Raw genomic sequence first — 13,413 nt, forward strand, 5'->3', positions numbered from 1 at the left:
CTAGTAAACATAAAATAAATAATTAAAACTAGCCAACATTTCAGTAAAGAATTTCATGAAACATGCACGCATACAAAATCTATATTTTAAACCAAATTATTAATAATCTAAATGAATATAAAAGATATAGAACATACAGTACTATTGAAACTAACCGACTAACTACTTGTTAGCAAATCCAGCGATTAAAAATAATTAACACCGCCTCGACTGGGAGAATTGCGTACAGCATAAATATGTAAACCATATCAAACACATAATAATCTGGTAAACTTTCAATACTACGTTGTCACATTACAAAACATATAGGTATATATATATATATATATAAAAACAAATAATTGACATATAACCTCAAATACACAATTAAAGAATTCTTTTTAACAAAAAAAAAGAGAAAGGTCACACTATCAGAAATATATACATATATACTTATGTGTGTGTATGCGTGTTCTACTCTACTAAATCAAAATTAACTAGTAAACATAAAATAAATAATTAAAACTAACCAACATTTCAGTAAAGAATTTCATGAAACATGCACGCATACATACAAAATCTATATTTTAAGCCAAATTATTAATAATCTAAATGAACATAAAAGAAGTAGAACACACAACATAACATTATTTAAACTAACTAACATTCGGATAACCTCAGAGAATTTTATATGAAAACTACACAAAAAAAAAAGAGAGAGAAAAAATATATATGTATATTTATATATATGTGTGTACTTTATGTTATCGAACATTCTACTCAAAACAATAAAACAATGCTATTAATGAGTTATAAAATTTAACAACAATACTATTCGCATGTTATTATATGAACACACAATATATAAATATAGTATATATATATATGTATATATATATATATATATATATATTATAAATACACAAACAATACTATCCTAACTGCGCTAGAATAAAGAAAATTAAGGCGGAGAAATAATTATTTCAATATTAAATAAAGCAAAGTCCCGTCACTATACTGGAGATATTCACGAACAGCCATCTTAGATTGTCATAGCTCTTACACGTGTGCATCGGAACACATGCAATAGTTATACGCATTAAATAAGTGCAAAATAATGTTATTCTCGCCTCAACTACACGTCAAACATAAAAAAGGGGGTTTTAATAATTAACAAATAAATAATAGATTCGATATTAACAAAAGTCACTATATGCTAGGGACATTCACAGGCGGCCATTTTGGATAATCCACATGCGTATTAACCTTCTTGCTTTACAAATAAATTATATTCTCAATCAATAAAAAAAAAAAAGAGAAAGAAAAGAAAAAAAAAAGAGAAAAAAAAAAAAGGAAGAGAATAAATATTTAGTACAAATGGGAGATCGTAATAAGGAAAGAATAAGTAATAATTAATACCTAATCAGCCGTAAGGAACAATCGTGAAAACACATTGTTAAGATTAATTAACATTTTTTCAAAATTGAATAAATCCTATGTGTAACTACATTATCGAACACAAATGTAAAAAAATATATATATATATATATTATAAAAGAAATACAAAATAAAATATATAAAAGTATACACACGTACTTAACAAACATAAAAAGAAATAAATTATGAAACAAGTATATAAACATATATATATATGTATATATATATATATATTTAACATACAACCAAAATAAAAGAAAACCGAAATTGTTAAACGGCGAAACTACAAATACAGAGCAACTATACTAAATCGAAATCAGGACAAGGAGCTCCAGGATAAAGCTCGCTAAACTTACACATACACCAATAACGTACGACAGGGGAAATTCCCCTTTCTCCAGAAGCATGATGGCGAAGATGTGCCTCCAGAACTACTTCAGGGATTTCATCAGGAAAACGCACCTTCGCGCAACGGTCAGTATCAACAACTTCAAATAGAGGAAAATCCCACTCGAGTATGACGGTTTCCGCATCAAAGAAGCTTTCGTCAACAACAGCAGAATTGTCAGAACTCGATTCCAAGGAATCAGCACTGATGTCACGCAACTCCTCCAACAACTTTGGTTCTCGTACTTGGTCACAATACCTCATACGTTTGCTGGGTCCTCCCGAATCACTCATGGATTCTTCGCTATCCCTCTTCCTCTTCCGCTAGAATAATACAAATAGAGCTTAATGGAACAAAACGGGATAAATTAAGCGGACTAAAAACAAGACAAAATACGCACTCGAGAAGCCTGCATAAGAACCTCTGATAAAATTGCCTCCGCAACCATCGTCCAAACGTCAAAGTCCAAATCACCGAAATCTACGTTTATGAAAATAGCAAAAATCGAAAATCAAATTAAATCCCAAAAGCAACCATAACATGGAAATATTCATCAAAACCAAACTTACCCAAGATAAACCAAAAGAAATCCTTGCTGCGGGAGAGTGGCGGATCGCGCGTGTTGCCGGGGCAAGTGTCGATATAATAATGAGACTCTAGCCACCGGCCCTTCCACGCGCCGAAGAACAAAAATTATTCCCACAGTACTAACATAAAGATTCTCAAGAAAAAGACTAGACCAGCATGGAAGGCTCCAAGCCTCCTAGACGCTACCTCAGCAGAAAATAGAACCGATGGGAACTAAGTCGAAATACGGATTTTTGCATTCTCTCACGTACCCGCGATGGGAATCTGGAAGTTAAAAGACAAGATAACGAAGCAAAGAAGACATCAACGATTACAGAATTTGCATTCTCTCACGTACGAGTTCAGGAACCCCAAAACTGCAGCATCCCGATTCCCACGGAAGCGAACCACCAGTTGACCGCCACCCCGTGGGGGATGTTATTATAAATAAGCGCAGGAACATAGAAGATTTTCAATATATTGTCGTCATTCGCGCATTGCACCTCGACGGTCTCTTATTAATTGCTCAGTTTAAGTCACAAATTAAGTTAGAAATCTTTCTAAGTGTTCATTTCATTGGCGAGATTTAAAAAACATCCTCATAAATAAATATATTTATACCCGCGACGTTTATCCGAATAAATAAGCCGCAAGCTTATTCAGAGTGTATTTCTAATCAAAAATAAATAAACTAAAGTTCTAATAATAATTATACCTGAGTCGAATAACTAAACCAAATAAAAAAAAAAATTTCACCGACGACTATTACGAGCCGATGGCCCCTGACGGAACAAGGTAAGAGTCTCAATTTTTATAAAATTTTCTTCTTCTCTAGTAACTTCGCCACATCCAGGAACCGAATCCGATTTACTTATCATCAATTAATACATTCAATTTCGTTTCAATTTTGAGAATAAACAAAGGGTCATTCGCTGCGTAGGCTTGTGAAAACGGTGTCTTCAATTACTGAAACACTCATTGATCTTCGCATTCCTCCTCCCACTGTTGGCAAAACATTGCCCGTCTTTGGGCAAGGCTTGCGAAATCACACGAGTTTTACGCAGAGAAGACTATCAAATTAGATCTAATTGACCGATATTTTCATTCTTGCCATCGTTGTATACGATTATAAAATAGAATAATTCCCTTCTGAATCTTAACCAAAGGATCATTCGCTGTGTTGGGTTGTGGATAACGGTGTTTCGACTATCGAACCATCTATTGATCTTCGCATTCCTCCTCCCACTGCTGGCAAAATACTGCCCATCTTTGGGCAAGGTTTGCGAAATCACACGAACCCCACACAGAGAGGATCATTGAAATCACTTTCTCGTGAACACTCAATTCGGAAGGCAAGAAGATCGAAACGGTAAAAAAATCACTCTAACAAATGAACTAAGGTCCAGTTCAATGATAGATTCATTGGCGAAATTAAGAGAGGAGGAGAAGGAAACGTAAAGATAAAATTTGCATCAAACGAAGAAAATTCAAAATCTTAACCAATCCATTAACGCGAACACTCTTGTTTTACCGTCCCTAAAACGCTATATATATATATATATATATATATATATATATATATATATATATATACATGTATATAACAACTTGAATAATTCCATATTCAAATTTAAATAAATTCTATACAACGAAATTGAACCGAACTCTCAAATAATTCCTACATACAGATATATACATACACATATATATATATATATATATATATATATATATATATATATATATATATGTCGGAGAGGAAAGAACACCGGAGCCTCTGGAATGCTGGATAATCCCGCAACATTGTAACCTAGAGCCTACCATAGCTGTAATTAAACAATTGTAGTTATTCAACCTAATTGTAATTGTCCGAGATTTGTGATAGTGAGCTTGGGCTCGAGGCGACAGTCGGTCGCCAACGTGCCCGCGGTCAAGGGATGAACGTTTTGTCTAACAAAGGTATGAAGTAATTCTATAGCTCTCCTTAAAAGAAATATCTCTGGCGACACACGACAGTAAACATTCCAACGGTCTCTGTCCCGTGGCCACACGCAGTTCCTATTCTTCGAGAAAGATGATTGCCAGATGTCGATGTCTCTCCACAGTACGTGACCAGCTAGCCCGAGGGCCGTTATAAACACTAATATCTAGTTACCTAAAGTCCTTCGAACAGATAAACAGTCTTTGTCCCAACTACGGGAAGATAGGGGAGATCTATTTCTTTCAACGAACGGCGTCTCCCACTAGCAACTTTCCCTCGAGGGCGGCTAGCATCTTTTCCAACCACCTATATGGAAATTGACCAATTAGCAGCAACGCCAATTTCCCTTACTCCCGGAACGAAGACTATCCTCGACGAATCCGATGATCTCGTGCCCTTAGACACACCCCGATATAGTTTTCCTCTGTGGCATCATCGGGACGGAAAAGTCATTCTTTCACGCGATCTCGTCAACTGAAGGAAGTAACGTTCTTACGAATTATTGTGCGGACTTAGACTTCGCGAACACGTTCAACCATCATCCCTCTGACCGCGGTTTCGTTATCGAACCCGAGACCATTGTTACTAGTATCGCGGGTGCCTAATCACCACAGTCGATTGTTAAGCTTGTATCATCCGTGCCTGTGCTAATAAACTGTGTCTTTATTATATCGCAACGATGGCTAATTTCAATGAAGACTCACCAAACACCCACAATCCTGACCCCAACGCTACTCCGACATCAGAAGTGGGATCAGAACCGTTTAAAGCGCTACAAGAGCAAATGGCCCTTATGCGCGAGTTAATTCAGACGCTAGCGCACAAACCGGGGGAGCAAAGACCGAGTGCGGAATCTAAGAATGCAACGTTACCACGTTTTGACCCCGAAGGCACAGGCGCCGATCCATCTGCGTGGTGCGCGCATGCTGATCTGATTTTGAAAGACCACCCGATGCAAGATAGTGCGTTACTTTCCGCTCTAAATCGCGCCCTAAAGGGTTCTGCTGCGCATTGGCTTTCGCAAGTGGTGCGCGGTGGAAAGCTTACCTGGCCAACGCTTAAGGAACAATTTCTCTCGCGTTTTGGTGGCAGAGAGACAGCCGCTTCGGCGTTAATAAGGATATCCAGAGAACGACCGTCGGAGACTGAATCTCCGGGAGCGTACGGTAGTCGCCTCCGCTCCATGCTGCAGATGAAGTTGCAAGATCTAACGATGCCCGAAGTGATCAACGCCCTCGCCCTTTATATACTGAGTTCACAAGATCAACGCTTTCAGCGACTAACGCTCGCGAATAATATCAGGACGGAGGACCAATTTCATGATGAAATGAGGATTCTCCCTTACAACGATCAGCCGACATTTTCGTCAAGAAATCCACCGGCGGAACCCGAAGCCAAAAGACGCAAGCTGTCGGCCCACCACGTGAAGTGCCTCTACTGTGGTAAACAAGGACACAGAATAGCTGAGTGCCGCCGTAGGATGCAGAGAGAACAGCGAGGAAATACGCAACGCCCGGAAGGAAGACAACCGGCAACATCGCCCCAGGTGGTTTGCTTCAAGTGTAAGGCGGAGGGCCATATCGCACCAAACTGTCCGCAACAACAAGACGGAAAATCCAGCCCCAAGAACAAACTCCGAGTCGACGTCTGTGTGATGAAGCCGCCAGTTGGTAGTTTGAGTCATCTGGGTGAGTCGTTTCCGTTTTACTTCGATTCCGGAGCCGAGTGCTCATTAGTTAAAGAATCTGTAGCCTCGAAATTTTCCGGTAAGAGAACGACAGATGTAATAGAAATGCAAGGAATCGGAAATACCTGCGTTAAAAGTACGTCCCAGATTTTGTCCGTCGTACGTATTAGCGATTTTACATTGGAGATAGCTTTCCACGTCCTTGACGATAGTCATTTAAAGTACGATATTATGATTGGTCGCGAGATAGTAAGCCAAGGATTCGATGTAATCATTACGCCCAACGGCCTCGATATCCGCAAAACGAAGACAGTCAATGCTTGCCATAAAATCGTCGAAAATGGGATTGACTTTAATAAAGTAGACACCGAAGTATGTGGTAATGATAAGAGCCGATTGATTTCTATTCTCCAAAATTTTAAAGAGTCATTTATTACGGGCTTCCCGCGTACTCGCGTAAATACGGGCCAGTTAGAGATTCGATTAATTGATCCCAACATCACCGTACAAAGAAGTCCCTACAGACTCAGCGAGGAAGAACGAAGAACAGTGCGAGAGAGAATCAGCGAGTTAATCGAGGCAAAAATCATAAGGCCCAGTAGTTCGCCGTTCGCGAGCCCCATGATACTCGTGAAGAAAAAGGACGGCTCAGATAGACTGTGTGTAGATTTTCGAGCGCTAAACAAAAACACGGTCGCGGATCGGTATCCCCTACCCCTCATCGCGGATCAGATCGCGAGATTGCAAAAGGCGAGATACTTCATTAGCTTAGACATGGCCAGCGGGTTTCATCAGATTCCTATTCATCCTAATTCGACGGAGTATACGGCGTTCGTTACACCCGACGGACAGTACGAGTACCTAACCATGCCGTTCGGATTGAAAAATGCACCTTCCGTTTTTCAGAGGGCCATTCTCAACGCCTTAGGCGACCTTGCGTATTCATACGTTGTTGTCTACTTGGATGACGTTCTAATTATTGCCGACTCGATAGATCAAGCCCTAGAAAGATTGAACACCGTATTGGATACCCTCGTAAAAGCCGGATTCTCTTTCAACTTTTCAAAATGTTCTTTCCTAACGACCTCGGTACTTTATTTGGGGTATGTAATCCGTGACGGAGAAGTTCGCCCTAACCCGGGTAAAATACACGCCTTGAGCTCTTTACCTGCGCCAACGACCGTCACACAGCTCAGACAATTCATAGGGCTAGCCACTTACTTCCGAAAATTCGTCCCTAAATTCTCACAGATAATGAAACCCTTGTACGCGCTTACTTCCGGTAACAAAAGCATAGCTTGGACGGATAAACATGAAAAAATAAGGCAAAAGGTAATTTCCGTCCTGACCGAAGCACCGGTGTTAATGATATTCGACCCCAACTACCCGATAGAACTACATACCGACGCTAGTTCTGAAGGATATGGGGCCATTTTGATGCATAAGGTCGAAGGTCAAAATAGAGTAGTAGAATATTACAGTAAAAAGACTAGCCCCGCGGAATCCAGATACCATTCCTATGAACTGGAGACGTTGGCGGTTGTAAACGCCGTCAAACATTTCCGTCATTACCTACACGGACGAGAATTCCTCGTTGTCACTGATTGCAACTCCCTAAAGGCATCCAGTAATAAGGTACATTTAAGTGACAGGGTTTACAGATGGTGGGCCTACCTGCAAACTTTCACCTTCGACATTATGTATCGGGAAGGCAAACGAATGGCTCACGCCGACTTCTTTTCGCGGAACCCCGTAGACTCGGATCACCGTAAGATCGACAAAATCGCCGAAAAGGAAATCAATCTGGCCGAAATCTCCGACGATTGGCTCTTAGCGGAACAACGTCGCGACCCCCAAATCACCGAAATTGTTGATAAGTTGCGGAACGACGAGCTTGCGGAAGACATCGCGAACACCTACGAACTACGATCCGGCACCCTGTACCGTAAAATACAAAGAAGGGGCAGAACTCTCTGCTTGCCCATTGTCCCAAGGGGCTTTAGGTGGTCCGTGATCAGCCATGTACACCAGTCAATCATGCACTTAGGATGGGATAAAACGCTCGAGAAACTATACGAGTATTACTGGTTCGAAGGAATGGCGAAATACGTTCGCAAATTCGTTGAGAACTGTCATGCTTGTCGAGTTTCTAAGGCCAGTTCCGGCAAAATACAAGCCGAACTACACCCCATACCTAAGACCAGCATACCTTGGCACACGGTTCACATGGATATCACGGGCAAACTAAGCGGTAAAAACGACGCGAAGGAATATGTCATTGTGCTGGTCGACGCCTTCACCAAGTTCGTATACTTGCACCACACCCGTAAGATAGACTCCCTTAATACCATTAAAGCACTCAAGTCCGCTATATTCTTATTCGGCAGCCCCTGTCGGGTAATAGCGGACCAGGGAAGATGTTTTACGGGCAAAGAATTTCAAGACTTTTGTAGAGATAAAAATATTAAACTCCACTTAATAGCAACCGGTGCTAGCAGGGCCAATGGACAGGTAGAGCGTATCATGGGTACGCTAAAAAATACGTTCACAACAATAGAAACGACCGGACGGTCCTGGCAAGACGCGATCGGGGAAACACAACTGGCTTTAAATTGTACCCCCAACCGCGTGACTAAGTCGAGCCCATTGGAACTGTTAATCGGTAAAACAGCGAGACCCTACGGCTTGTCCGTACCCGACAATATCGAAGAAAGAGAAGTAGATATCTCCCACGTACGGCGACAGGCGATAAAAAATATAGAAGCAAGTGCCAAATACGATAAGGATAGGTTCGATAAAAATAAGGCTCAAGTAGTTAGGTTTAACCTTGGTGAGTTTGTGTTACGTAAAAACGAGGAAAGAAACCAAACGAAGCTAGATCCGAAATTCAGGGGTCCATTTAGGATAGCAGAGATTTTGGAAGGAGATAGGTACACCTTAGAAACCTTGGACGGCAAAAGATCATATAAGGACAGACATGACAGACTGAGGAAGATGCCAGACAGCAGCGTTCCCGCTGAGTTAGACGTCTACGATGATGACAACGACGGTGATAATAACGATGCAAGTTCACGGACCTCAGAGGATCATTAATACCACGTTGCGGCTGTGCATCCAGTGTGGTGCTCTGCGCCTTTGTAATACGTCCAGTGGGACACTCTGCGCCTTCGTAATACGTCCAGTGGGACATTCCGCGCCTTCGTAATACGTCCAGTGGGACATTCCGCGCCTTTGTAATACGTCCAGTGGGACATTCTGCGCCTTTGTAATACGTCCGGTGGGACACTCTGCGCCTTCGTAATACGCCCAACGTAGTAACACGATCCAACAATCTGAGACTCACCCGTGTACGGAATCGAAAATGATCTGTCGTGTCGTTACGGTCTGACTGATAACTCACGGAATGCAACTAGCACTTTGAATATAAATTATAACGCCACTAATTCTAGTTCTCTTTCATTTCCTTGCTTGTCAAACCCCTGAACAGAATCTCGTTGCCGAAATGGACCTTTGACTTATTTGGAACATGTAATTGAATGGTAAATAATATCAGCTACGTCGAGTCTAATGTAAAAAAATACAATATTTTAGCTACACACGAGGACGTGTGATAGTCAGGATGGCCGTGTCGGAGAGGAAAGAACACCGGAGCCTCTGGAATGCTGGATAATCCCGCAACATTGTAACCTAGAGCCTACTATAGCTGTAATTAAACAATTGTAGTTATTCAACCTAATTGTAATTGTCCGAGATTTGTGATAGTGAGCTTGGGCTCGAGGCGACAGTCGGTCGCCAACGTGCCCGCGGTCAAGGGATGAACGTTTTGTCTAACAAAGGTATGAAGTAATTCTATAGCTCTCCTTAAAAGAAATATCTCTGGCGACACACGACAGTAAACATTCCAACGGTCTCTGTCCCGTGGCCACACGCAGTTCCTATTCTTCGAGAAAGATGATTGCCAGATGTCGATGTCTCTCCACAGTACGTGACCAGCTAGCCCGAGGGCCGTTATAAACACTAATATCTAGTTACCTAAAGTCCTTCGAACAGATAAACAGTCTTTGTCCCAACTACGGGAAGATAGGGGAGATCTATTTCTTTCAACGAACGGCGTCTCCCACTAGCAACTTTCCCTCGAGGGCGGCTAGCATCTTTTCCAACCACCGATATGGAAATTGACCAATTAGCAGCAACGCCAATTTCCCTTACTCCCGGAACGAAGACTATCCTCGACGAATCCGATGATCTCGTGCCCTTAGACACACCCCGATATAGTTTTCCTCTGTGGCATCATCGGGACGGAAAAGTCATTCTTTCACGCGATCTCGTCAACTGAAGGAAGTAACGTTCTTACGAATTATTGTGCGGACTTAGACTTCGCGAACACGTTCAACCATCATCCCTCTGACCGCGGTTTCGTTATCGAACCCGAGACCATTGTTACTAGTATCGCGGGTGCCTAATCACCACAGTCGATTGTTAAGCTTGTATCATCCGTGCCTGTGCTAATAAACTGTGTCTTTATTATATCGCAACGATGGCTAATTTCAATGAAGACTCACCAAACACCCACAATCCTGACCCCAACGCTACTCCGACATATATATATAATTTTAAATAATTCTATACTGAAGTTTAGATAAATTCCGTGCGAACAAATCGAATACTTATTTTTATCCAACTTTAATCCTCTCCCGTGCGAGTATCCCTGCACATAGCAGGTTAGCCGAAAAACGTGGAAATTATTTTATCAGTAGCCTAACACTAGTCAACGCTATCCATAAGTAATTAATTTATCAATAGATTATTTCGAAAATAAGTACAAGGAAATTTTTCTATTCGAAACAGTCCTCAGACTGTTTCTGGTGGCAGCAACTACCGTGTGAGAAATATTTCTTATACAGCCAATTAAATTTAAATCTTTCCCTTCAGATTAAATTAAAATCAAAAGTTTGAATTGACTTTAAACGAGTACGTAACAATAAACTTTCAACTTAGAAATAGATTTTAATCGAAAACCTTGATTCAATATCTTAAATATAATTATATCGTGTAAATTTTCCCCTCCTGACGAAACTCAACTAAATCGAACTAAATTAAATTAAATTAAATTAAACAAAACAAAATAAATTAAAACAAACACAAAAAAAAACTAATTAAAATTAAAACAATAAAAAAAAAAAATCTTGCGAATTCAACGGTTTAAAATCAATTCAAACAAACAGGAACGTAACAACATCGAAACAAGCCCAACAGCTCGCAAATCTCTTTGATTTCGTCGATTTTGACTAAAACTAGCTGTCATTTTCTTCCCGCTTGAGATATTTCGACGCTTAAGCGCTCTTTTCACTCCTTTTTACGTGCAGAATGCAATGCACAACAGTTTAAACGTCGAAACAAGCCCTACAGCTAGAAAATCGCTTTGATTTCGTCGATTTTGACTAAACAAGCCGTCATTTCCTTCCCGTTTGAGATACTTCGACGTTTAAGCACTCTTCTCACTCCATTTTACGTGCAGAATGCAATGCACAACAGTTTAAACGTCGAAACAAGCCCAACAGCTCGCAAATCTCTTTGATTTCGTCGATTTTGACTAAAACTAGCCGTCATTTCCTTCCCGTTTGAGATATTTCGACGTTTAAGCGCTCTTTTCACTCCTTTTTACGTGCAGAATGCAATGCACAACAGTTTAAACGTCGAAACAAGCCCAATAGCTCGCAAATCTCTTTGATTTCGTCGATTTTGACTAAAACCAGCCGTCATTTCTTTCCCGTTTGGGATATTTCGACGTTTAAGCGCTCTTTTCACTCCATTTGACGTGCAGAATGCAATGCACAACAGTTTAAACGTCGAAACAAGCCCAACAGCTCGCAAATCTCTTTGATTACGTCGATTTTGACTAAAACTAGACATCATTTCCTTCCCGTTTGAGATATTTCGACGTTTAAGCGCTCTTTTCACTCCTTTTTCGTGCAGAATGCAATGCACAACAGTTTAAACGTCGAAACAAGCCCTACAGCTAGAAAATCGCTTTGATTTCGTCGATTTTGACTAAAACTGGCCGTCATTTCCTTCCCGTTTGAGATATTTCGACGTTTAATCGCTCTTTTCACTCCATTTTACGTGCAGAATGCAATGCACTACAGTTTAAACGTCGAAACAAGCCCTACAGCTAGCAAATCGCTTTGATTTCGTCGATTTTGACTAAAACTAGCTGTCATTTCCTTCCCGTTTGAGATATTTCGACGTTTAAGCGCTCTTTTCACTTCTTTTTACGTGCAGAATGCAATGCACAACAGTTTAAACGTCGAAACAAGCCCTACAGCTAGAAGATCGCTTTGACTTCGTCGATTTTGACTAAAACTAGCTGTCATTTTCTTCCCGCTTGAGATATTTCGACGCTTAAGCGCTCTTTTCACTCCTTTTTACGTGCAGAATGCAATGCACAACAGTTTAAACGTCGAAACAAGCCCTACAGCTAGAAAATCGCTTTGATTTCGTCGATTTTGACTAAAACAAGCCGTCATTTCCTTCCCGTTTGAGATATTTCGACGTTTAAGCACTCTTCTCACTCCATTTTACGTGCAGAATGCAATGCACAACAGTTTAAACGTCGAAACAAGCCCAACAGCTCGCAAATCTCTTTGATTTCGTCGATTTTGACTAAAACTAGCCGTCATTTCCTTCCCGTTTGAGATATTTCGACGTTTAAGCGCTCTTTTCACTCCATTTTACGTGCAGAATGCAATGCACTACAGTTTAAACGTCGAAACAAGCCCTACAGCTAGCAAATCGCTTTGATTTCGTCGATTTTGACTAAAACTAGCTGTCATTTCCTTCCCGTTTGAGATATTTCGACGTTTAAGCGCTCTTTTCACTTCTTATTACGTGCAGAATGCAATGCACAACAGTTTAAACGTCGAAACAAGCCCTACAGCTAGAAGATCGCTTTGACTTCGTCGATTTTGACTAAAACTAGCTGTCATTTCCTTCCCGTTTGAGATATTTCGACGTTTAAGATCACTTTTCACTCCATTTTACGTGCAGAATGCAATGCACAACAGTTTAAACGTCGAAACAAGCCCTACAGCTAGAAAATCGCTTTGATTTCGTCGATTTTGACTAAAACTAGCCGTCATTTCCTTCCCGTTTGAGATATCTAGACGTTTAAGCGCTCTTTTCACTCCTTTTTACGTGCGGAATGTAATGCACAACAGTTTAAATGTCGAAACAAGCCCTAAAGCTAGCAAATCTCTTTGATTTCGTCGATTTTGAAGAAAACTAGCCGTCATTTCCTTCCCGTTTGAGATATTTCGACGTTTAAGCGCTCTTTTCACTCCTTTTTACGTGCAGAATGCAATGCACAACAGTTTA

Source organism: Bombus flavifrons, chromosome 17 (genome assembly GCF_040668555.2).
Source record: "Bombus flavifrons isolate JBK064 chromosome 17, iyBomFlav1_principal, whole genome shotgun sequence".
NCBI lineage: Eukaryota > Metazoa > Arthropoda > Insecta > Hymenoptera > Apidae > Bombus > Bombus flavifrons.